We start from the raw sequence: 25,914 nt of genomic DNA on the forward strand, positions 1-25,914 counted from the left end.
CATGCATGGACTATATTAAAGATGGTGTGCTGATTGTTGAAGTTCTCTAAGTGACCAATCGGCCAAAAGAGATGATTTTCCATTCTCCAAAGCTGCCATTTATTTCCTTCACATTGCTGGGTACATTGTGGCTATTCGGTTCATGATGTTCACACCTTATGGTCATTCAAAACCGTCCATTCACACTTCCAAATGACTGTTCAAGTTGCTAATTAATGATGGTAATTTTTCAGCAAGAGTTGCTTCATTATTGACCTTATTAAACTCCATTGGCCGAATGTAGCTGCTGCCAATTTTCCAAGTTCGTTGAAGCTCTTCCTTGGTCTATATTCAGCCGAACATTGATTCAAGACCATTCATGGATCTTAGCTCAAAATTAGTTCAATGTTTACTTAGTTTTTAAGTATTGAACTTGACTATTCGGCTACTAGTCACTTAAGCTATAAATAGTTCTTGAATTTCTTGTAAAAGGACTTTTTTTTTTGCCAAATTTCTGAATGAAATATAATTTTAGTGAGAAATTCACTCTCTTTATTCTCCAAAGCTCAAATTGACTTATCTTCAACGAGTGGCGTCAATCTGACTTTGTTCGAACTTATCACCCATTGGTGTGGCGTTCTTCATACCGTAGGTTCCTATTTTGCTAAATAGAGGGTCTCGGTTTTTATCCTATTTCCATTTCTTTCTTTGAAACCTTAAGCCCGGGTCCTTATTTGATAATAAGGGTTCGATCTTGTTTCATCGAATTACCCAGCAAACAACAACCCATCAAACTCCTTTGTTCCTAAAGCCATCCAACTTCAAACACCAAGACTTGAATTTGATTCAATTCCGACACTACCTAATTTCAATCGGGAAAGATTACGACTCGTCTTTACATCCGAAACGAGCTCGTATCAATTCCTGATGTGATCTGGCCCAGGTTAATCGAGTCGTTTCACAAAGTTGCCCGATCGTCTACGAGGAGTAGTTGGAGTTGTCAAAATTGGGTGATTTAGGCTAAGGGTTGCGGAAGCTTTGAGAGGGTTTAGATGAGTGGTTTGGTGTTGATAAATTCGGTTTAGAATAGAAACAAGGTAGGTTAGAAAAAGGTAATTGATGGAGATGGAAAATAAAACTTAAACGTCAAGAATGTTCAATACTAAAAAGTATTGCCCGAGTCTTATATTGCTTAAGGTGAAATTTGTGGAAGGATAGAAGCGAACCTTGACCCAATACCTATATAGAGGTAAGAACCAAAGGTATAAAAATATGGTTGAACGCCACACCGATTCGGTGATAAGTTCAATGGAGTTCGGATTGACACCACTAGCAAGCTAGATAAGTCGCTTCGAGACTCGAACGAAAGAAGAGAGGAGGTAACCTCACAAGAACAAAAGTTCAATTAAGTTTAATTGATCAAATTCTGTAACCTTTTACAATAAACAAGTAAGCTATTTATAAGCCTAAAATGCCTATTGATATTCGGCATCTATGTTGTTCACACTAACTTAAATTCTGTTCACACAGGTATTTAACATGTTCACACAAATAGCATTAAAATCCAGTTCATGCTTGAAGATGGTACATGAATTGGTCGAACCATCATGATGCTTCACTTGATACGTTCATGCATCCTTAGCCTTGAAGAATCTCCATAATTCCATGAATGTGCAGCTCTTTAATGATCCTACATCTCCCTTGGCTGAATGAGGCATTAATGTGCCTAAAATACTTGAATGGTCATCTTGAAAATGCATGAATCATGCATGAAACGTCCCATGTATTTTCCCCCATAAATATGATCCATGAATCTTCAAATACATGAACTTTCAACAACTCCCTCTTGCATGAAAATCCCAAATGCATGTGCTCCTTTAAATGCCATCCATTGAACCTCAATTGTGCATGCACACTCCCATACATTGCACCAATCCGTTCATGAACCTGCAGCAAATTAAATCAGCAAGTTAAATGCATTTCAAACACATTAAATTAGCAGCATATGAACTCAATAATTTGCACATTAAATTTGGCCATACATATTAACAATTTTAGACATATTTAAAACATCATAATTAATTAAGTATTTAATTTAGATATAATTAAAACACTTAATTAATTATTTGTCCAGATTTTAACAAATTAACTAACTTAAGATAAACAACTAATTTAACTAATGACAAATTAAATGGTTTATTTCAGCAAAATAAATGCAAGCTAAAGAAAGCTAAAAATAAGCTCATTGGGTTAAGATTGAGCTGAATTGAGCTTGAGTGAGTTGACTTGAGCTCGAGTGAGCTGGAAACGAGCTAAACGGAGCTTAACGAAATGAAATTGAACTAATTCAGCTCGCATGGATTTGCAAACAATGCTTAGGGAGCTGATCCAAAAGTGTGCCCGGGGCATGGTCATATAATCCTCTCCCTCTTTAAAGCGATTTGTCCCCAAATCGGGCCATTTACTCGCGAAAAATCGTTGAAGATTCTAAAAGCCACAATTAACTCGGATCAAAAGAAGCTCATTCGCATGCCCTCCCTTTTTCGGAGGGTACCACTTCACATTGTCACCTTTAAAAGAATAAAACGAATTAGTGACACGATGAAGATTAAACACAAAGGAACTTTTTGAGATTTGATTCATAGTTTGAACAAATAATCCAATACCGGGGTCAAAAATAGAAATCGTTCTTACCTTTTTCTTTGATGGAAACAAACATAAATCACAAGGCATTTGATAGCTATGGTTTTGGAAGTCAACTTTCCATGGTTCGATTACCTTAGGCAATGATATAGAATGGTGTTCACCGGGGTCAAAGACAAAATTTTCTCTTGCCATTTCAATTTGATTTGGCAATTTCATGACCGACTTCATAGAAAGAGCACTAAGCAACTCAAAATCATTATCATTCAAAACATGTTCGGATCTTTTAGTCCACAGTTGAGAACATCCTCTGAAAACAAAATTTTGATTTTGACTTAACAAACCAACAAGATTCACATGGCTCATTTTCAAACTTAAAGACAAAGTATCATACAAACAAAGATTGTTTACACATTCATTCAAACAAAATTTACGATGCTTGCTTTCTTTCATGGATGATTCATAATAGCAAACTCCAGGATTAAAGACATGATTTTGACTACTCGATCCAAATGGCAAAAAGAGTCCTTTTATCTCCAACAATTTACACAAATTAAACAACGAGGGTGTTAACATACTCAAATTCAAACAAGCAAACCCTTTAAATTTCATTCGAAAAGATTTACAAAAACATGGAAATTTCACACCAAAAATTAGATAATCCACATGATCAACACAACCAAGCAGATGATATGTCAACTTTTGATCACACAATTCCAGATTTTGTTGGTGCTGATTTATTCACTCTTCATCAAAAATCTTGCCAATGGCGTATTCATCAATACATTTCCATTCCTTTTAAACATGATCAGTGAGAATGAACATTTTATATGGACTTTCATCTTGCGCATCCAAAACATGCATTCCATTGCAAGTTAAAGATAAACAACCAATACCATCAAAATGATATTTTTCAAAAGCAAGAATCTTCTTATCATTAGACAAAACAAATGGATCATCATCAATCAAAGAATGACAAATAGCCATGTCAAAGTTCAGATTCTTTCTAAAGACCAAATCATCAACAGTGTGTCCATCAACAATCGAGTAAGACAGAAGTGCTTTAAAATTTTCAACATTCATACCTTGCTTACCTTTTGGCATAGGCGAACTAGGATCGTTGAGAACATTACCTTTTTCAGCCAAAATGAACCTTCTCTCCTTCGAGAGGTATTGGAGTTGAAAATTATCGTCACTTGGCCTTCCGGAGACCTGAAAAGACGAAACAAAACAAGACAAATTCTCATGTGGTTTAGTAAACAGATTCCTCACTTTTTCTTGCTCTTTTGCCTCCTTTTCTCTCGTTTTTTTTTCTAACTCATTGTCTTTTCTTTCTTTTTCAATTTTCTCTTTTTCCTCACACTTTTGTTCAATCTCAATTTCTTTTTCGATTTCTTTCTCTTTTTCACATCCTTTTTCAATCTCAATTTCTTTTTCCATGACACTCGTTTCTTTTTTAGACTCTCTTTCTTTTTCACTTGATTTCTTTTCAAGCTCTCTTTCAATTTCTTTTTTCGCTTTTTCTTTTTCAATTTTCTTTTCTTCATTTTCTTTTTCTCTCACTTTTTTGATTTCTTTTTCTTTTGCAATTTCTTTTTCTTTTTCGTTTTCTTTTTGTTTTCTTTCAATTTCTTTTTCAATCTCTTTCTCCTTTTCTCGCTCAATGGATTGCTTCATTTTGAATTGGTCTTCTTGCACTTGTTCCGGTGTGAGCGGCGCTAAAGTGATTTTCCTTCCTTGATGCTTGAAGGAATACCTATTGGTACGTTCATCGTCAATGACCTTGCGATCTGATTGCCATGGTTCTCCTAGCAACAAATGGCAAACTTGAATAGGCACAACATCACAAAGGACTTCGTCTTGGTATCTTCCGATGGAAAATGCAACACGCACTTGTTGAGTAACTTCAAATTTGCCTTCAACACCAAGTCCTTGCAGTTGATAGGGTTGTGGATGCTTGGTAGTGGCCAAGCCAAGTTTTTTTACCGTTCGAATACTAGCCATGTTTGACCTACTTCCACCATCAATAATGAGGCAACAAACTTTATCGTGGACACGGCAACGCGTGTGAAACATATCTTCACATTGTGGTTCATTTTCCAATCTTTGAAGGATTGCACTAATCTTGATGTCAATGATAGTAGGTGTCAAATCTTCTTTATCTTTGTCGAATTGTCGAAATTTAGATCGCATTATCCTTTGTATTTCTTGTCTCCACATTTGGAATTCAAATTCAAAAAATTCTTCAGACATGCTTCAACAAAATATTAGAAAACAAAAGTTAAATTAGAAAGAAAAATAATTCTCACCACAAATCTCTCAAGTTTGCTCAAAAAGAAAAATTCACTCACTCGTGTTTGAACTCTCTTTTAGGCTTTTTTTTTGAATGAACTCACGCTCTCTTGCCTTTTACCACTCGACCTCGTCTCACGAATTCGTAATTCGTCTCGATAGACTTAATTTGCTGCTTGAGGGTCAGTTTCAAAATGGGTTACAAGGAATAATGTCGGGTGTAGGGTAGGCTGAATAAAGAAGAAAATTGGTTTAAAATGTGGCGTTGGGATGGTAAATAATGGTAGGAAGGGAAACTTAATGATCGGAGTAAATAAGAGAAGAAAATAAAAACTCACAAGACTTTTCACTTTTTTTTTAAACTTGATTTTTTTTGCTCACCTTTTTTTTTCTTTTTTTTTTTACTTCTGAAACATTTTTTTCTTCTTTTTTTTAATTTCTCTTTTTTTTTTCAATACTGAATACAAAAGAAGACAAGGAAAAGAAGAAAAAAAATTGAATACAAATTTTTTTTTGAATTTTTTTTGAATTTTTTTTCCTTTTTTTTTACAATACCGAAATTTCGATAACTTCGGTTCTTACTTTGATTCAGCTAGCTCTGATACCAAATGATGTGATCTAGCCTAGGTTAATCGATTCGTTTCACAAAGTTGCCCGATCGTCTACGAGGAGTAGTTGGAGTTGTCAAAATTGGGTGATTTAGGCTAAGGGTTGCGGAAGCTTTGAGAGGGTTTAGATGAGTGGTTTGGTGTTAATAAATTCGATTTAGAATAGAAACAAGGTAGGTTAGAAAAAGGTAATTGATGGAGATGGAAAATAAAACTTAAACGTCAAGAATGTTCAATACTAAAAAGTATTGCCCGAGTCTTATATTGCTTAAGGTGAAATTTGTGGAAGGATAGAAGCGAACCTTGACCCAATACCTATATAGAGGTAAGAACCAAAGGTATAAAAATATGGTTGAACGCCACACCGATTCGGTGATAAGTTCAATGGAGTTCGGATTGACACCACTAGCAAGCTAGATAAGTCACTTCGAGACTCGAACAAAAGAAGAGAGGAGGTAACCTCACAAGAACAAAAGTTATATTAAGTTTAATTGATCAAATTCTGTAACCTTTTACAATAAACAAGTAAGCTATTTATAAGCCTAAAATGCCTATTGATATTCGGCAACTTAAATTCTGTTCACACAGGTATTTAACATGTTCACACAAATAGCATTAAAATCCAGTTCATGCTTGAAGATGGTACATGAATTGGCCGAACCATCATGATACTTCACTTGATGCGTTCATGCATCCTTAGCCTTGAAGAATCTCCATAATTCCATGAATGTGCAGCTCTTTAATGATCCTACATCTCCCTTGGCTGAATGAGGCATTAATGTGCCTAAAATACTTGAATGGTCATCTTGAAAATGCATGAATCATGCATGAAACGTCCCATGTATTTTCCCCCATAAATATGATCCATGAATCTTCAAATACATGAACTTTCAGCAACTCCCTCTTGCATGAACGTCCCAAATGCATGTGCTCCTTTAAATGCCATCCATTGAACCTCAATTGTGCATGCACACTCCCATACATTGCACCAATCCGTTCATGAACCTGCAGCAAATTAAATCAGCAAGTTAAATGCATTTCAAACACATTAAATTAGCAGCATATGAACTCAATAATTTGCACATTAAATTTGACCATACATATTAACAATTTTAGACATATTTAAAACATCATAATTAATTATTTGTCCAGATTTTAACAAATTAACTAACTTAAGATAAACAACTAATTTAACTAATGACAAATTAAATGGTTTATTTCAGCAAAATAAATGCAAGCTAAAGAAAGCTAAAAATAAGCTCATTGGGTTAAGATTGAGCTGAATTGAGCTTGAGTGAGTTGACTTGAGCTCGAGTGAGCTGGAAACGAGCTAAACAGAGCTTAACGAAATGAAATTGAACTAATTCAGCTCGCATGGATTTGCAAACAATGCTTAGGGAGCTGATCCAAAAGTGTGCCTGGGGCATGGTCGTATCAATTCCCCCCCTCTTCGAGGCGATTTGCTCCCAAATCGTCACCTACATGGAAAAGAGATAAATCAGCAACATTAAAAGTAGCACTAACCCCATACTCACCAGGTAAATCTAACTTATAAGCATTATCATTAATTCTCTCCAAGACTTGAAAAGGTCCATCTCCTCGTGGTAATAGTTTGGATCGTCTTTGAACGGGAAATCTCTCCTTGCGCATGTGAATCCAAACCCAATCACCAGGTTCAAATATTACTCATTTACGGCCCTTGTTAACTTGATGTGCATATTGCTCCGTTCTTCGTTAATATTATCCCTAACTCGCTGATGTAATTGTTTCACAAAATCTGCCTTTTTCTTTCCATCTACATGCACCAATTTATCAAAAGGTAAAGGCAATAAATCCAATAGAGTTAAGGGATTAAATCCATACACTACCTCAAATGGTGAAAACTTGGTAGCTGAATGTACCGATAGATTGTATGCAAATTCAATGTGAGGTAGACACTCCTCCCAAGTTTTTAAATTCTTACGTATAATGGCCCGCAGTAGTGTTGACAGAACTCTATTAACAACCTCTGTTTGGCCATCAGTTTGGGGATGACTTGTGGAAAATAATAGCTTAGTTCCAATCTTTCCCCATAAAGTCCTCCAAAAGTGGCTGAGAAATTTAGTGTCTCGATTCGAAACAATGGTTCTTGGAATTCCATGCAATCGTACAATCTCCCTAAAAAATAGATTGGCAACATTTAAAGCATCGTCAGTTTTGTTACATGCAATGAAATGAGCCATTTTTGAAAACCGATCAACTACAACAAACATAGAATCTTTGCCATTCTTTGTTCTAGGAAGACCCAAAACAAAGTCCATAGAAATATCCATCCATGGCATTTCTAGAATCGGTAATGGAGTATAGAGTCCATGTGGCTGGACCCTTGATTTCGCCTTCTTGCAAACAATACAGCGATTGCACACTTTAGCCACATCTCGTTTCATCTTTGGCCAATAAAAGTGTTCTTGAAGAACGGCCAAAGTTTTGGTAATACCAAAATGTCCCATTTCCCCCACTATGTGCTTCATGAACCAGCAAATTTCTAGTTGATCCTTGGGGTATGCACAACTTATTTTCTCGAAATAGGAATCCATCTTGCTGATAGTACCTGTCATACGTACCTTGCACACATAACTTGTAAACTTCTCCAAAATCAGAATCATCAGCATATAATTCCTTTAAATAAGCAAAACCAAGTAACTTAACATCCAAATAATTTAAAAGAGCAAACCTTCGCGATAAAGCATCTACAACGATATTTTCCTTACCTTGCTTATACTTAATCACATGTGGAAAGGATTCTAAGAATTCTACCCATTTTGCATGTCGTTTGTTAAGCTTAGTTTTCCCTCTCAAATGCTTCAAAGCCTCATGGTCCGTGTGTATAACGAACTCCTTAGGCCAAAGGTAATGCTGCCATGTTTCTAATACACGTATCAATGCGTACATTTCTTTGTCATATGTGGGATAATTGAGCGTAGCTCCATTAAGTTTCTCGCTAAAATAAGCCACCGGTCGCCCATCTTGCGTTAAAACCGCACCTATTCCTATTCCAGAAGCATCACATTCTACCTCAAAAATTTTGTTAAAATTCGGCAAACATAAAAGTCGAGCATTAGTCAAGCAATCTTTGATTTTAACAAAAGCAGATTCTTGTTCATCAGACCAAATAAAAGGTGAATTTTTTTTATAATACCGGTTAATGGGGCAGCAAGAGTGCTAAAATTCGGTACAAACCTCCTATAGAAGCTTGCAAGGCCATGAAAGCTTCTAACTTGGCTGATGTTATTCGGTCGTGGCCATTCTTGTATTGCTTTAATCTTCTCTTGGTCCACCTCTAATCCATTCGCACTTACAACAAAACCTAGAAAAACAACTTTGTCAGTACAAAAGTTTCATTTCTTAAGGTTTGCATACAATACTTCCTTTCGTAAAACCTTCAAAATAGCATGCAAATGTTCAAGATGTTCAGTTAATGATTTGCTGTAAATTAAAATATCATCAAAATAAACTACGCAAAAACGACCAATGAATGACCTCAAAACGTGGTTCATCAACCTCATGAAAGTACTCGGTGCATTGGTGAGGCCAAAAGGCATCACTAACCACTCATACAAACCGTATTTAGTCTTAAACGCAGTCTTCCACTCGTCCCCCTCCCGCATACGAATTTGATGATACCCGCTTTTCAGATCAATCTTAGAGAACAATTTTGCTCCACTAAGCTCGTCTAACATATCATCAAGTCTAGGAATGGGATGTCGGTATTTGACGGTAATTTTGTTGATAGCTCGGCAATCTACGCACATCCTCCATGAACCATCTTTTTTAGGCACCAACAGAACGGGAACCGCACATGGACTTAAACTCTCCCGTATATAGCCTTTTTCCATTAATTCCGCCACTTGTCGTTGCAACTCTTTAGTTTCCTCTGGGTTGCTTCGATAAGCTGGTCGATTTGGAATTGTAGCTCCGGGAATAAAGTCTATTTGGTGTTCAATACCTCGAAAAGGAGGCAATCCACTTGGCACATCTTCCGGGAAAACGTCTTTGAATTCCTGAAGCAAAGAAACAATAGACAAAGGTAAAGAATTATCAAGTTCATTAGCATCAAATAAGCATTCCTTGTACATAAGTACAAGTACGGGTTGATGCAACAACAATGATTTTCTTATCTCTTTTTCTCTCGCAAATACGCTCATTTTACCACTCTCAATTTCTTTTTGACTTTCTTGTTCCTCTCGTACTTTTACCTCCACTCCCTCAATTTTTTCTTTCTTTTTTTTCATTTTTCTTGTCTCTCTCTTTTTCAATCTTTTCCTTCAACTTCAATTGATCTTGGTACACTTGCCTTGGAGTCAATGGCGCTAAAGTTACATTCTTGCCTCGATGCTTGAATGTATAGCGATTTGTATAACCATCATAGATCATGCGCCTATCAAACTGCCATGGACGTCCCAAAAGTAGATGTCCCGCATGCATAGGAACTACATCGCACACCACTTCATCTTGGTACTTTCCAATAGAAAATGCCACCACAGCTTGTTTTGTTACTTTCAGCTCACCTCCATCATTTAGCCATTGCAACTTGTATAGAGTTGGATGTTTAGTTGTAGCCAAACCTAGCTTTTCCACCAACATAATACTAGCTACATTAGTACAACTACCACCATCAATGATCATACTACATACCTTGCCTTGAATGTGGCATCGAGTGTGAAAAATATTCTCCCTTTGTTGATTAGTTTCAACACTTTGAATACTGAGGCTACGCTTCACCACAAGAATTTCTCCTTCAACGGGTAACTCTAAATCTTCATCATCGGATGGCATTTCAGGTTCATTTTCATCCTCTTCCTCCGACTCAACTTCTCCATCAGCTCTTATCACCATAATTCGTCGATTGGGACATTGACTAGCTATGTGCCCTCGGCCTTGACACTTGAAACATCTTATGTCTCTCGTGCGATTTGGCGCTTGCTCATTTTTATTTCGACTTGTCTCTCCAATGGGTTGATTTGATTTAACTGCTACAGTCTGCTCTTTTGTTCTAACAGGGGGTTTGTTGACTCCTTGATTCCATTTGTTGGTTGAAGAATTGGCATAGGGTCTACTAACTCCTTTTCGCTTAAGTTGCTTTTCAACCTTAATCGCCATGTGAACCATGTCCATCACTTCAACATAGTGTTGTAGTTCAACTATGTTGGCAATGTCACTGTTTAAACCCGTAAGGAACCTAGCCATGGTTGCCTCTCGATCCTCCTCGATATCAGCTCGAATCATCGCTATCTCCATCTCCTTATAATAATCTTCAACACTTCTATTTCCTTGAGTAAGGTTTTGAAGTCGTTGATAAAGATCTCGATGGTAGTATGATGGAATAAATCTTTTCCGCATGACTGATTTCATTTCTCCCCAAGTAGAGATGGGTCTTTCACCATTTCGTCGTTGACTAGTTACAAGCTGGTCCCACCACACTATGGCATAATCAGAAAACTCAATTGCCGCGAGTTTCACCTTTTTACTCTCCGAATAGTTGTGGCAATCAAAAACAAGCTCAATCTTCTTTTCCCACTCCAAATAAGCTTCAGGGTCATTCTTACCTTGGGATGGTGGAATTGTCATCTTGATATTCTTAAGATTGTCATCTGGTCGTTCACGATCTCTAGGACCTCGTTGTCGTTGACGGCCTCGACGTCGTACACTTTGGGCAGATGAGTGATCATGATACGAGCTCATTTCGGATGTAAAGACGAGCCATAATCTTTCCCGATCGAAATTAGGTAGTGTCGGAATTGTATCAAATTCAAGTCTTGGTGTTTGAAATTGGATGGCTTTAGGAACAAAGGTGTTTGATGGGTTGTTGTTTGCTGGGTAATTCGATGAAACAAGATCGAACCCTTATTATCAAATAAGGACCCGGGCTTAAGGTTTCAAAGAAAGAAATTGAAATAGGATAAAAACCGAGACCCTCTATTTAGCAAAATAGGAACCTACGGTATGAAGAACGCCACACCAATGGGTGATAAGTTCGAACAAAGTCAGATTGACGCCACTCGTTGAAGATAAGTCAATTTGAGCTTTGGAGAATAAAGAGAGTGAATTTCTCACTAAAATTATATTTCATTCAGAAATTTGGCAAAAAGTCCTTTTACAAGAAATTCAGCAACTATTTATAGCTTGAGTGACTAGTAGCCGAATAGACAAGTTCAAGACTTAATATCTAAGCAAACATTGAAATAAATTCAGCTTAAATCCATGTATATTGGCCAATGTAGATTCGGCTGAATGGTGACCAAAAATTAAAGCTTCCAAATTGATCAAATGAATTTCGGAGATTCATGTAGCAGCCAAGTTCACCTAATGAGTTTAATTGACTCATTCATTAGGCAACTCTTGATGAAAAACGACCAGCATTAAAAGAGGACTTGAGCAGCCTTTTTGGGGTGTGAATGGAAGGTTTTGAAGAGTCCCCATGGTGTGAACATGGCTGAACCGAACAGCCATGGTGTGAATAGCCTTTATGCTCCCTTGAGAAGAGAATCGGCCAAGCTTGGAGGGATGAACAACTTGGACACTTTTGGCCGAATAGTTGCCTTGAAAAACACTAAAATTAATCAACTTTAATGCATTAAATCAGCTGCACATGCACCTTCACATTCATTGAATCTACATGCATGAATCTGCCCAATGTATCTTCAAATTCGGGTGCACCTACATAACACAAATGAACTTAATTAAAAACATAATGTGAACATCCTAATTATCATTGTGACAACTTGAATATTAATAAACATGACACATAAATTCGGCTGGACAGATTTAATGCATGTATAAATTTAGACAAGCTAAATAAAATCAAGACATCTTTAATTTAACTAGATCAAGACAAATTAATTAACTCAACTTATTAATGCCGAAAATAATAAGACACATTAAATGACTTAAAGGCACAATTAACACCTAGTTAAATTAGTTAATTAGCTTAAACTAAATTAACTAAAATTTATTCCAGCAAAATAAAAAAAATGCAAAACTAAAAGAAACTAAAATGAGTTTATTGAGCTAGTTCGAGCTCATTGAGGTTGTAAAGAGCTGGAAACAAGCTAATTGAAGCGCCACAAAATAAAATTGAGCTACGTCCAGCTTGCAAACACAATGAGCCTCGCTTGTAGGCTGAAACAATAGCCGTTCCCGGGGGCGGGTCGTATCATCCCCTCCCTCTTTAAAGCGATTTGTCCCCAAATCGGGCCATTTGCTCGCGAAATATCCTTCCTTAACAAAGCCCCCTTGGTTGTTAAATTTAACAAACTTATGCCCAACAACCTGAAATTCATGAATAGATTGAAAATAACACCGATTAGTTACTTGCCCTCCCTCTTTAGGGCAAAGCCACTTCAAGGTGTCACCTACACAATAAAGAAAATTATGAATGACACGATGAACTAAAAACTTGCAAACTCTTACCAAATTTTCAATCACAATTGGAGCAGATAAGCTATTGTCGAATTCAAGAATATAGATAAGCCTTACCTTTCCAAATGGATTTTCCAATTTCATCAATGACCTAGTCATGGGAAATAATTCTTCAAATATGAACAGTTCATTCAAATAAACACATATCCCAACCCACACTTGATCAAAAGGATTCAAACACTCGTGATTCAAACAATTAAATTGATTTATCACACCTTTACCATGCAAAGTCTCATCCAATGAAGAAAATGATTTTAAAGAGTAACCACAAGTCGATAATAATTCATTTGAGCCAATATGTAGGACAAGTATTAGTCGGCCCAAACAAACAAGATCACTAAATAGAATCAAGTTTTGCACATTTAAATTTAACAATGGCCAACAACCTTTCACTTCTTCATCAAACTCATCATAGTCACGAACATCATCACTTCTTGAGCAAAACAGAGATGTTTTTAGTTTTTCAGAAATCAAACCTTGTTTATCCTTGAAATTAGGGATTTGAAGATCAGTTTTACCATTCCCTCGCAATATGAACCTTCTCTTCTCAGGAATATAATGTAATCGTAATTCCTTGCTTGGTTTAACCTGAAAAAATGAAGAGATAGGAAGACAACGATTAATCAAAACATTTTTCTTTCTCTCACTCAAATTTCTTTCACTTTCTTTTTCTTTGATCTTGTTTTTCTCACAATCTAGATTCTTTTCTTTTTCACTCTCTCTCAATTTCTTTTTTTGTTCATTCAATTCTTCCAAAGATTGCTTTAATCGTTGTTGATCTTCCATCACTTGTTGTGGAGACAATGGGGCCAAAGTGATATTTTTGCCCTTGTGCTTGAACGAATATTGGTTAGAAAACCCATCGTGCTTGACTCGCCGATCAAATTGCCACGGCCTCCCAAGCAGTAAATGGCCCGCATGCATGGGCACAACGTCGCACAAAATCTCGTCTTGGTACTTTCCAATTGAAAAGGAAATCAAGGCTTGTTTGGTTACCTTAAGTTCGACTCCTTCATTGAGCCATTGCATCTTATAGGGACTTGGGTGCTTAAGGGTCGGCAAAGACAACTTCTTGATCATAAGTGTGCTTGCAACATTTGTGCAACTCCCGCCATCGATCACAACGCTACAAACCCTTCCATTAACATAACATCGGGTATGAAACAAATTCTCGCGTTGTGGTTCACCTATAGAGCTTTGTGCACTAAGACTTCTTTTAACAATGAGCATTTCACCTTCAACAGCAAATTCTACTTCATCTTCATTTTCGGATGGATGTTGAACTTCTTCTTCGTTTTTGTCTACTTCATCCTCCGATTCAATCTCACCATTGGGAAGCATGATCATTGTGTTACGATTTGGGCATTGGCTTGCGATGTGCCCTCTCCCTTAGCATTTAAAACACTTAATATCACGTGTTCGGGATTGAGTATTTTCAATGGCCTTACCTTTGCTAGATTCAGCCACAGACTTGTTGGACTTCATGGGCACCACAGTTTCTTTTGATTGATTTGTTGAAACATTCTTACTTGCCCCTTGGTTCCACTTAGATGCATTCGAAGAGGAATAACCACGTACGGCTCCTTTCATTTTGAGTTGCTTTTCGACCTTGATCGCCATGTGAACCATATCGACGATCTCTACGTAGTGTTGCAACTCAACTATGTTGGCAATTTCACGGTTAAGTCCGGCTAAGAAACGAGCCATAGTTGCCTCTCGATCTTCCTCCACATCCGCTCGAATCATGGCCACTTCCATCTCCTTGAAGTAATCCTCCACGCTTCTCGTCCCTTGTGTAAGATTTTGAAGTTTCTGGTACAACTCCCGATGGTAGTACGAAGGGATGAAACGTCGTCGCATTACAGCCTTCATCTCGGACCATGTTTGGATAGGACGCTCGCCATTTCGCCTTCGGCTAGTTGTAAGTTGGTCCCACCACACCATTGCGTAGTCCGAAAATTCGATAGCAGCCAACTTAACTTTCTTGGCCTCAGAATAGTTATGGCATTCAAATATAAGCTCGATCTTTTTCTCCCACTCGAGATAAGCTTCGGGATCCGATCGGCCTTGGAATGAAGGGATTGACAACTTAATGCTTTTCAAGTCATCATCGAACCTCCCTCGATTTCGTTGGCCTCGGTTGCGTTGGCCTCTTCGTTGAACATTCGCATTGGACCCTTGATCACTTTCGTGTTCAATCGACTCGAAAGATTCATCATCTAAATCAGATTGTCGTCCTCGATTTCTTGGAGGGCTTAAGGGAGTTCTCCTTCGTTGGGCTCTTCCTTCCACACGATCAAGTCTATCTTGAATCGATTCTAACTTTTGATCGAACAATCGTTCCACCTCGCGTAGCAATGCTTGCAAATTCAAGTCCGGCACATTTCGAACAGGTTGCCTTTCTGCCATGTTTATTGTAGGATTTCTTGATATATGAAATTATAACCTCTCAACAAAAACTCACAATTCACTCAAAAAGAAAAAAATAATTCGGCACTCCACTCGTGTTTACACTCTTTAATGGCTTTTTCTTGATGTACTCTCTTGCCTTTTACCTCTCAAATCCAACTCTCAATATTCTAAAAAGCTACCTTAGACTTATCCCACTTGTGGGTCGACTTCAAAGGCTAAACAAGGGAAAATCGTATGGTTTAGGGTAGGCTCGAAAGAAAGAAAGGTTTAAAGATGTGGCGTATAAAATGAATTCACGAATTGAAAATTTTTTTTTTTAATAGTGTGAAATTTCACTCAAAGGGGTATAAAAGGGTGTATAATATGATTTCGAAAAAATTTTTGTTGAAGTGTTTCCAGACTCTTTTTTTTTTTTTTTTTTACGGATATTTCACGTTCTTTTCGTACGCACCTAGACCGTATGCAATTTTTTTTTTTTGCAATTTTTTTTTCTTCTTTTTTTTTCGGATTTTTTTTTTTGAAACTTTTTTTTTAACTTTTTTTTTTTGAAGCTACGATTTACGTACCTAATTTAGCTAGCTCTGATACCAACTGATACGAGCTCGTTTCGGATGTAAAGACGAGCCATAATCTTTCCCGATCGAAATTAGGTAGTGTCGGAATTGTATCAAATTCAAGTCTTGGTGTTTGAAATTGGATGGCTTTAGGAACAAAGGTGTTTGATGGGTTGTTGTTTGCTGGGTAATTCGATGAAACAAGATCGAACCCTTATTATCAAATAAGGACCCGGGCTTAAGGTTTCAAAGAAAGAAATTGAAATAGGATAAAAACCGAGACCCTCTATTTAGCAAAATAGGAACCTACGGTATGAAGAACGCCACACCAATGGGTGATAAGTTCGAACAAAGTCAGATTGACGCCACTCGTTGAAGATAAGTCAATTTGAGCTTTGGAGAATAAAGAGAGTGAATTTCTCACTAAAATTATATTTCATTCAGAAATTTGGCAAAAAGTCCTTTTACAAGAAATTCAGCAACTATTTATAGCTTGAGTGACTAGTAGCCGAATAGACAAGTTCAAGACTTAATATCTAAGCAAACATTGAAATAAATTCAGCTTAAATCCATGTATATTGGCCAATGTAGATTCGGCTGAATGGTGACCAAAAATTAAAGCTTCCAAATTGATCAAATGAATTTCGGAGATTCATGTAGCAGCCAAGTTCACCTAATGAGTTTAATTGACTCATTCATTAGGCAACTCTTGATGAAAAACGACCAGCATTAAAAGAGGACTTGAGCAGCCTTTTTGGGGTGTGAATGGAAGGTTTTGAAGAGTCCCCATGGTGTGAACATGGCTGAACCGAACAGCCATGGTGTGAATAGCCTTTATGCTCCCTTGAGAAGAGAATCGGCCAAGCTTGGAGGGATGAACAACTTGGACACTTTTGGCCGAATAGTTGCCTTGAAAAACACTAAAATTAATCAACTTTAATGCATTAAATCAGCTGCACATGCACCTTCACATTCATTGAATCTACATGCATGAATCTGCCCAATGTATCTTCAAATTCGGGTGCACCTACATAACACAAATGAACTTAATTAAAAACATAATGTGAACATCCTAATTATCATTGTGACAACTTGAATATTAATAAACATGACACATAAATTCGGCTGGACAGATTTAATGCATGTATAAATTTAGACAAGCTAAATAAAATCAAGACATCTTTAATTTAACTAGATCAAGACAAATTAATTAACTCAACTTATTAATGCCGAAAATAATAAGACACATTAAATGACTTAAAGGCACAATTAACACCTAGTTAAATTAGTTAATTAGCTTAAACTAAATTAACTAAAATTTATTCCAGCAAAATAAAAAAAATGCAAAACTAAAAGAAACTAAAATGAGTTTATTGAGCTAGTTCGAGCTCATTGAGGTTGTAAAGAGCTGGAAACAAGCTAATTGAAGCGCCACAAAATAAAATTGAGCTACGTCCAGCTTGCAAACACAATGAGCCTCGCTTGTAGGCTGAAACAATAGCCGTTCCCGGGGGCGGGTCGTATCAGATCACTTTCTTGTCCACTTGCTTCATAAGGATCTTGAATTGGACGTTCTCGCTCTTGTCTTGCATCTTCCGGAGTCATCTCACGTTGTTCTCGTCTCTCGACTCAATATAATCGATCTTCAATTGGTTTAAGTTTTCTATCAAATAATCGCTCCATCTCTCGCATAATTGCTTGAAGGGTAAGATCTGGCACTCCTCCTCCAACATTTCTTACGCGACGGAACCCTCCTTCCACATTTTGATTTCTTTCCGGACTTCGTGACATATTTTTTTTTAAAATGAACTCACAACAAAGAATCTCACTATCCACTCACAAAGAAATCTCACTTCCTTGGCTTTTATACTCTCGAATAAACTCACCACTCTCTTGCCTCTTTCCACTCACTCCTCCTCTCTAAGTTCTTAGGAATTATTTAAACTTAAAAAGCAGTTGTTGTGGGTCGGCTTACAACCTTGATGTTTGGGCTTGGTAAGAATATTGTAGGACAAAGGAAAGTAGGCTTGAATCAAGAAATGAAAGGTTGGATGTGGCGAAATAGTAGAAGGTAGTAATAACTATAATTTGGGCAGCAAACAACAACAAAATTTCAAAACTAGCTTCTTCTTTTTTTCACGAATTTTTTTTTCACGAATTTTTTTTTTCAACTTGATATCCAATCTCTTGAGTTTGAATGGAAACCAAAATTTTTTTTTTTGAATTTTTTTTGAAGAAACTACTATACCGTATTACCGACAATGTCGATTCTTACTCCAAATTCGCTAGCTCTGATACCAATTTGATACGAACTCGTCTCGTGATGTTTTGAGTCGTATGTGTTGCCCAATCGTGAATTGAGTAAGGATGGATTCGTTTCGGTTTTAAAATGAAACAAAATAGAGATAATGGCTTCAAACAAAGGTAATAAACAAAATAAAGAGGAAACAATAACAAATTAATTGGCTAAGACCGAAAATGAAACAACAATAACGAATTGTTGACCCGAATCTCAAAATGGTCTTTAGGTGTTTTCGGTTAAAGGAAACAGGAAAGGAACCTTGACCCACTATAACTATGATAGGAACCAAAGGTATATTGAACGCCACACCAAAGGTGATAAGTTCAGCAACAAAGAAAAGATGGACGCCACAAGCTATGCTTGATAAGTCAAATCAATTCCGAAAGAACAAAGAGAATTGGATAGCTCACAATTCAAATATTTCATCTATATTCAGCAAAAAGTTGTTCCCTCTATGGCTGATTACATCTATTTATAATGCTAGAACAAGGTAACCGAATGGTCAAAAACATCCACTTAATGTGCCATAAAAAACTGATGTCTTTTCTTATTCTTTGAACCAAATAACTCCTTCCATAAAATCATTTTAATTCAGCTGATTTGAATGTCTTTAATGGCTTAGAAAATGACTCTTGAGTTGTCCTTGGCTAGTTGAATAGACACCATCTCTTACCAGCTCCTTAATGACATTCAAAGGCTTGATTAATTTCTCTTAAAAGCTCCAAAAAAGGCTGGAAGTGGAAGAGTTGCTGCTGAATTTTAAAGGGCATAAAATGCTCTTTAAAAACTCCTTTTAATGATCTTTAAGCTCCTTTTTTTAACAGCCCCTTTAATTGTAACTCAAAAGAACTTGAACAGCCACTTATTAAATGTGTAACAGCCTTGAATTGTAACCACTATAAGCTAAAAAGTCACCTGCAATAAACACATTAAAATGAGTTTATTAAACACATTAAAACACTTATTAATCATAACACATATTAAACTTACTTAAATAAATGAACTAAAACATATATGCAATAATTATTCCAGCAACTAGTTTAATTAAAGAAGCATAATTTAAAGAACTTAATTTATGCATCAATAAATAATCCTAGGAACTAGATCAATTAAGAAGCATCTTATTTAATAAAGTTCAATAACAAACTCATGTATTAAAACTTTAAGATAAGTTAAATTAATTGATCAGCAACTTATTTATTAAACTAAAACAAGTTAATTAAAAGAAACAAATTCAGCTTGCAATAAATTGCAAGTAACGCCTTTTGAACGGTTTGAAGCACGACTATCAAATCCGGCCACTCCCTCTTTCCAAGCTCGTTCCACATAGCTTGCTATTGCATTTTGAAATTTCTTAGCTCGTGATCGAGTTATTGGTCCTCGTGGCAGCTCAATGGATTCGGTAGTAATTTCCCGGGCTAAGGTTGCATCAAGTCACCGGGTTCGAACACGACTCGTTTGCGCCCTTTATTTGCCCCTCGAACATATTGTTCGGTTCTCCTCTCAATATTATCCTTAACATTTTTGTGCAATTGTTTAACAAATTCGGCCTTCTTTTTGCCATCTACATGTACTAATTCATTAGAAGGCATAGGAATCAAATCAAGAGGAGTAATGGGGTTAAAACCGTATACTACCTCAAAAGGAGAAAATTTCGTAGCAGAATGAACAGTTCGATTGTATGCGAACTCCACATGAGGTAAGCAATCTTCCCACATCTTCAAATTCTTTTTCAAAATAGCTCGAAGCAAAGTTGATAGCACACGGTTGACTACTTCAGTTTGGCCATCCGTTTGAGGGTGGCATGTCGTCGAAAATAGAAGTTTGGTGCCCAATTTCCCCCACAATGTCCTCCAAAAATGACTTAGAAACTTTGTGTCGCGATCGGAGACAATGGTTCAGGGATTCCATGCAACCTAACAACTTCCTTGAAAAGCAGACTAGCAACGTTAGTAGCATCATCAGTTTTATTACAAGGTATAAAATGGGCCATTTTTGAAAAACGGTCTACAACAACAAATATTGAATCTCTCCCTCTTTTGGTTCTTGGAAGGCCCAGAACGAAGTCCATTGAAATGTCTACCCACGGAACATCAGGAATAGGCAACGGGGTGTATAAACCATGCGGTTTGATTCGTGACTTTGCCTTCTTACAAGTGATGCAACGATCACATTTCCTTATTACGTCACGTTTCATTTTGGGCCAATAGAAATGTTCATGCAATATTGCTAAAGTTTTAGCAATTCCGAAGTGGCCCATAAGTCCTCCGCTATGAGCTTCTTCTACAAGGACGTTTCTCACAGAACTTTGAGGCACACAAAGCTTGCCTTCACGAAATAAATAGCCCTCATGCTGAAAGTACTTTTCACAAGCACCATGCGAACAAGACTCATAAATTTCACCAAAGTCAGCATCGGATTTATAAAGATCTTTGATAAATTCAAAACCAAGCAATTTAGAATCCATTAAATTGACAAGTGCGTACCTTCGTGATAGGGCGTTGGCTACAACATTTTTCTTACCCTTTTTATACTTGATCACGTACGGAAACGACTCCAAATACTCCACCCACTTGGCATGACGTTTATTGAGCTTGGTTGTCCCTTCAAATGCTTTAGAGCCTCGTGGCCCGAATGAATTACGAATTCCTTCGGCCATAAATAGTGTTGCCATGTTTCGAGAGCTCAGACCAATGCATATAGTTCCTTATCATATGTTGGATAATTCAACGTAGCTCCGTTAAGCTTTTCACTAAAGTCTGCAATAGGCCGTCCATCTTGCATCAAAGCAGCGCCAATGCCGATACCTGAAGCATCACACTCTATCTCGAATGTTTTGTTAAAATCAGGTAAAGACAACAATGGTGCATTAGTTAGACATTCTTTAAGCTTATTAAAAGAATTTTCTTGTTCATCAGTCCACACAAAAGGAGAATTTTTCTTAATTATACCTGTCAAGGGGGCAGCTACAGAACTAAAATTAGGCACAAACCTTCGATAGAAGCTTGCCAACCCGTGAAAACTCCTCACTTGGCTGATGTTCGTTGGACGCGGCCATTCGTTGATCGCCTTGACCTTTTCTTGGTCAACTTCTAATCCACGAGCACTTACCACAAAGCCTAGAAAAACAACTTCATTAGTGCAAAAAGAACATTTCTTTAAATTGGCATAGAGTACCTCTTTTCGCAAGACTTCAAGCACGGCACGTAGATGTTGAATATGATCTTCCAAGCTCTTGCTATAGACTAAAATATCATCAAAATACACAACACAGAATTTCCCAATGAACGAACGTAAAACATAATTCATGAGACGCATGAAAGTACTAGGAGCGTTGGTGATACGAGCTCGTTTAGGATGTAAAGACGAGTCGTAATCTTTCCCGATCGAAATTAGGTAGTGTCGGAATTGAATCAAATTCAAGTCTTGGTGTTTGAAGTTGGATGGCTTTAGGAACAAAGGAGTTTGATGGGTTGTTGTTTGCTGGGTAACTCGATGAAACAAGATCGAACCCTTATTATCAAATAAGGACCCGGGCTTAAGGTTTCAAAGAAAGAAATGGAAATAGGATAAAAACCGAGACCCTCTATTTAGCAAAATAGGAACCTACGGTATGAAGAACGCCACACCAATGGGTGATAAGTTCGAACAAAGTCAGATTGACGCCACTCGTTGAAGATAAGTCAATTTGAGCTTTGGAGAATAAAGAGAGTGAATTTCTCACTAAAATTATGTTTCATTCAGAAATTTGGCAAAAAGTCCCTTACAATTGAAAATAACCAACTATTTATACTAGTATCTTATGCTAGCCGAATAGTCCATTCATGAACTTAACAATTAAGTAATGTACCTAATTAAAACATGAAACTTCTAGAAAAATGTCCAATGATGTTCTTGTCCATGTTCGGCCGAATGGGAGGTGAGTGGTTAGCTTCATGAATATGCATTGATGTACTTGGATAAATGTTCTTCATGCATGCATGGCTAGATTCGGCTAACTCCTTTAATGGAGCCTTTAATTCATGTTGTTTCACCATGAGTGGCTTAATTAAATGAGGCTTCATGAAAGATCAAACTTGGTGTGAACAAGGAGCTTGAGTAGACTCTTGTGTGTGAACATCCAACTGAATGGTCATCATGGTGTGAACACAAGGTGTGAACACATGATCAATACATGAACCGTCCAATGCATGGTCCATCATTAATTTGATCCATGAATCTTCAAATACATGAATGACCATCATGAACATGCAAATGCCTCTTGATTGCCGTCCATTGAACCTTTCTATGCATGCACTTTGCATTAATTCCTTACATGCATGTGCCGTCCAAAGGGATGTACCTTCACATTCATTGAATCTACATGCATGAATCTGCCCAATGTATCTTCAAATTCGGGTGCACCTACATAAGACAAATGAACTTAATTAAAACATAATGTGAACATCCTAATTAACATTGTGACAACTTGAATATTAATAAACATGACACATAAATTCGGCTGGACAAAATTAAAACATGTAATAATTTAGACAAATTAAATGACATCTAGACACCTTTAATTCAGCCAAATCAAGACATATTAAACACTTGTAATAAATTAAGACATATTTAAAAGCTGTAATGAAACTTATTTACATGCTTATTTAAATGGTCTAAAACTCCAGCAAATAAAGTTAATTTAGCTAAAGAGCTAATAATGAGCTGAATTGAATTTAAACCAAGCTCAAACGAGCTGAATTAAGCTCATGTGAGCTAAAATAAAATTCGGTGAGCTGAACCAAGCTAAATGGAGCTTGAGGAGCTGAATTCAAGCTGAAATCAAGGGCATCCTTGACCAGGGTCATATCAGTTGGTAAGTCCGAATGGCATTACCAACCATTCATACAAACCATATTTAGTTTTGAACGCAGTTTTCCATTCGTCTCCCTCCTGCATTCTAATTTGATGATACCCACTTTTTAAATCGATCTTCGAAAACAATTGGGCTCCACTAAGTTCATCAAGCATGTCGTCGAGGCGGGGAATAGGATGGCGATATTTTATTGTGATTTTGTTGATAGCGCGGCAGTCAACGCACATTCGCCAGGATCCATCCTTTTTAGGAACCAACAATACCGGAACCGCGCACGGACTTAAGCTTTCACGGATGTAGCCCTTCTCCATTAATTCGGCTACTTGCTTTTCTAATTCCTTCATTTCCTCAAGATTACTTCTATATGCTGGCCTATTTGGAATTGCAGCACCGGGCACAAAATTGATTTGGTGCTCGATTCCTCGAATGGGAGGTAGGCCATTTGGCACTTCTCCAGGAAAAACATCTCTGAATTCCTGCAACAAAGAAACGATAGGAGTAGGCAAAGTATTGTCAAGTTCGTTAGTTTCCAATAAACACTCTTTATACATAAGTACAAAGATGGGTTGCCTTGCCAACATCAATTTTCGAATCTCTCTTTTTCTAGCAAAAACACTTATTTTTTTATTTTCACACTCTTGCTCTTTTTCTTTTGTCACTCTTGTTTTTATCTCACTCTCCTCATTCTTTTCTTTCTTTTTCTTTTCACTCTTTTTGTTTTTCTCTTTTTCTTTTTCTCGCTCAATAGATTGCTTCATCTTGAGTTGGTCTTCATGCACTTGCTTCGGTGTGAGAGGAGCTAATGTAACATTCCTTCCAAGGTGCTTAAATGAATATCAGTTTGTATAGTCATCATGGACTACTCGTCGGTCAAATTTCCAAGGACGCCCCAATAGCAAATGTCCCGCGTGCATTGGTACGACATCACAAACCACCTCATCTTGGTACTTGCCTATGGAAAACGCCACCCTTGCTTGCTTCGTCACCTTGAGTTCGCCTCCGTCATTTAGCCATTGTAACTTGTAAGGAGTTGGATGCTTTGTGGTAGCTAAACCAAGTTTTTCAACCAGCAAAGAACTTGCGACATTGGTGCAACTACCTCCGTCAATAATTAAACTACACACCTTGCCTTAAACATGGAAACGAGTGTGAAAGATGTTGTCTCATTGTTGTTCTTCCTCGGCTACTTGGATATTCAAACTCCTTTTGACAACAAGTAATTCTCCTTCAACGGGCAGCTCGAGCTCTTCACCTTCCTCCATGGGAATTTCAGGCTCCTCCTCTTGTTCATCTTCGGACTCAATCTTGCCATTTGAATGAACCACCATCACTCGTCGATTAGGACATTGACTCGCAATGTGGCCTCTTCCTTGACACTTGAAACACTTGATATCGCGAGAATGATTCGAGACAGCCTCGTTTTTATTTTTGCTAGCATCGGCACTTACTTGATTGGGTTTGGTAGCAACGAAAAGCTCCTTAGGCCGATTGGGAGCTTTGCTAGTCCCTTGAGCCCACTTGTTGGTAGAAGCCGTTGGATATGTCCGCGTGGGTCCTTTCCGTTTCAATTGTTTTTCAACTTTTATTTCCATATGCACCATGTCCATAACTTCTACATAGTGTTGAAGCTCGACGATATTGGTAATATCTCGATTTAGGCCGGCTAAAAATCTCGCCATTGTTGCTTCACGATCCTCCTCCACGTCGGCTCTTATCATAGCGATTTCCATGTCTTTATAGTAGTCCTCGACAGTTCGATTGCCTTGTGTGAGATTTTGCAATCGTTGGTACAACTTGATGCAATCGAGCCCCATGAGTTATCAAGTGCGAACGATGTTTCCCTCGAGCTGCCTAAAGGACCTATTACCAGAGCTAGGGCTAAGAAGTTTAAAGACACAATTTCAACTTTGGTTGATCGGGTTTGCGGTGAATCCGTGGCCAGTCTACTTGAAAACTCATGGACCAGCAAGATGAGCAAACCGTGCACTTTACTTCAAGCTCTTCCAGCTTAATTTTTAACAAGCTCATTTTTAGCTTATTCATTTTTTTGAAATAATTAATTAAATTGTCTTAGTTGCTGTTGAGTTTAATTTGAGTCTTAGTTAAATATTTCTTGGTTCAGCCGAATTAATGTGTGAGATTTAAGCTAAGTAAATTTGTTGAATTTGCTAGGACAACGTACATGGACGGCAAAGAAGAGGTGGACTGCAACATGCATAAAAGCCGAATTGATGTGGAGGTGAACGGCATGAAATTAAGGAAGCATTTGACCAACATCATGCATAATTCATGGGAGAATTTGAGGAAGCATTTGACCAACATCATGCATAATTCATGGAAGAATTTGAGGAAGCATTTGACCAACATCATGCATAATTCATGGAAGAATTTAAGGAAGCATTTGGCCAACATCATGCATAATTTATGGAACAAATTGAGGAAGCACCATGGCCGAATTTGGCTTCCAATTTTGCCCATTCGGCTACCCTTTTGTTTTGCCTATAAATATGTGTTAAAATTCATTGTAAAGCATCAAGAACCTTGAATTAATGTTTTTACATTTTGTGAGATTGTTTACAACTCTCATTGTTCTCCAAAGACTCGTTTGACTTATCAAGTAACCCTTGTGGCGTTAACCCATTCTTCTTATCCGAACTTATCACTTTGCACCCAAAGTGTGGCGTTCAAGTTATACCAAGGTTCCTATCATACTTGATAGTGGGTCAAGGTTCCATTCTATACTTCCGCAAATCCACCTTAACCAAATAGAAATCGGGGTGATACTCTCTAGTGTTGAATCATTTCTAGAGT

The 25,914-nt window shown here is 37.3% G+C and overlaps 1 pseudogene; it reads right to left on the reverse strand.

Moving 5' to 3' along the window:
• Positions 1 to 7,067: 7,067 nt before the first annotated feature.
• LOC121214543 (uncharacterized) lies at positions 7,068 to 24,782 on the reverse strand (annotated as a pseudogene).
• Positions 24,783 to 25,914: the final 1,132 nt, after the last annotated feature.

Source organism: Gossypium hirsutum, chromosome D02 (genome assembly GCF_007990345.1).
Source record: "Gossypium hirsutum isolate 1008001.06 chromosome D02, Gossypium_hirsutum_v2.1, whole genome shotgun sequence".
NCBI classification, from domain to species: Eukaryota; Viridiplantae; Streptophyta; class Magnoliopsida; order Malvales; family Malvaceae; genus Gossypium; species Gossypium hirsutum.